The sequence below is a fragment of the Armigeres subalbatus genome, chromosome 2 (genome assembly GCF_024139115.2).
Source record: "Armigeres subalbatus isolate Guangzhou_Male chromosome 2, GZ_Asu_2, whole genome shotgun sequence".
Classification (NCBI taxonomy): Eukaryota; Metazoa; Arthropoda; class Insecta; order Diptera; family Culicidae; genus Armigeres; species Armigeres subalbatus.
The window spans coordinates 326,389,801-326,392,027 of record NC_085140.1 but is presented as its reverse complement, the minus strand read 5'-3'; positions in this window follow the sequence as shown (position 1 = coordinate 326,392,027).

Below are 2,227 nucleotides of genomic sequence, written 5' to 3'. Positions count from 1 at the left end.
TCAGTAGAACACTAAGCTGAAAAAAACAGCCCAGGTGAATTGAGAGGATATTCATATTGCTTGCTTTTAACTGTATAAAGTTTGTTCGAGTGTGATAAAACGCATACTGCGTTTAAAAAGCAAAGGAGTCACCCAATTATGGTACGAATGGAGGGTATGCAGCTTCTTTATATAAACTGTTTACGTCTATATTGTATAATCTGTCCGCAATAAGGCAAAGAAGAAGACAATTCAGATTTCCTGAAGGTACCTTGCCCGGGTAATAAGCAGTTGATATAGTATAGAACAATTATATGTTTCAAAACTGCTGCTATGCTGCACCACACTTTTCTAATAAAATGCCGATTTGTTTAATATAACATTCTGAAAAAAAACAGCATTCCGCCAAATGTCATTCTGAAAAAGGTATAATCCATTATCTGTCCTTTGCGAAAGTTACATAACATAAATTGGGTAATACAGGAGTTTTTGGAACAAACCCCCCAAAGACAAAATTTTTGGAAGAATTTTTTTCGAAAAAAAATGTTCAGAACCCCCCCCCCCCAGACCAATTTTCTGGCTACGTCACTGCATAACGCCTAATACTTTTCTGAGAAAATGAACTCGGCGACATGTTTTTTCGGTAAAATATTATGTATTCAATACATATTGCTTTAGAAGGGATCTTATACATTTTTTTCTTGTTCTGGCCATTCATTCATCTTTTGTATTTGTTCTAGCTTGCGCCTATTTCTGAAGAAGGGGTTCCATCTACCATTGCCTTACTTCGTAAAATGTCTTCTTTTTCAAAATTGGATCACATCCACAACATTATCTTATTTCGGGCAAATACATGATTAAGAAAAGAATAATAACATTAATTATCTTGGAAAACACCCACTAAAGAAGGGACACATTTACCGTTGCATTATTGCGAGCAAATGCATTTTTAAAAGAAGGAATCACATTCTACCATTGTGTCTCATTCCGGGCAAACGCATTATTTTTGTTTTAAAGAATTCCATCCACCATTTGCATATACTTTAGCAACCTTTGTCTGTGCTCCCAAGTCCAAGCCTGACCCCCAGGCCGCTGCTGGAGTGGCAGCCATTTTTAAATTTTTCAACGATTCTCTAATTTTTTGGTGGTTTGGTAAAACTTGCGAGATCTGTCTCCTAAAGGTACAAAATTCGGCAATCTTGAAAATATGCGCTACAGTGTACTTTTTCAAAAACTTACGTTGTCTGTGCTCTGAGGTCAAATTATTTTAAATTTTAGTTTTTGGATTTTTGGGCTGTTTCGAGATAATTTAATCATCTTTCCAGTTCGTTACCAAGATTGACTATATGGGTGGGCGGGTACATCGCGGGGAGGGTTTCGTAAAAATTGCAAAAAACGTGATTTTCTTCCTATTTTACTTTTATCTGGAAATCATCACCCACATTTTAGACTGCACCTTTTCTATCAACTTATGCAGGCATTATTTTGGCGCTGAGGTATTGATTAACGTTTGACTTGGTTACTAGGCGGTACATGTTTAAATTCATTATTTTAGACTACTCAAGTAAAGCTATGTCATTTAGATCGGAAGCCATTTGTGCAGCGGCGCGATGACGCACAAGCAGTCAAAATTATTCAGATGGCAATGAAAGGAGAGAAAAAATGCACACACCACGTTGACCAATCCTGCTCATCGACGATGGCCCATTTGGGCAGTAATGAAACGGAAGCAGAAAGTGGAAAAACAGCTCGGGACGCGACTCAGATGACCAAAATGTGGCACAAATATACCAAGGAAGTTGACTTCGGAGGTGTGCAACTTTTGATGAGAGAATAAAGAAGAGCGAATTTTCACTAAACAAAAAGAAATGATTTGTTTTTCCATATTTGTTTCTCCCTAAAAGTACAGTAAATTACCTTTTGTTTTGATGTATTAGCTTTTGTTTGTACGTCAGTCGTTACCGAATACCGAGACAAGTTTTATTATTCGGATTCTAGTGGACATAGCTTTAATTCGATATATGATTTTCCTCATTTATCAAATATTCTTATCTTTAAATTTGAAATTTGTAAAGATGACATCTTTAACAGAAAAGGTTATCTAGTAGGAATGGACTGTCATGTGACGGAATAAATAACAGGAAAGTTACAAATAGGCGGCGCTAATTATTAACGCGATATTTCTTGCATGACTTTTTGAAATATTGCTTTATTGAGATCATTTATACCACCACCCAAGTTGTATTCA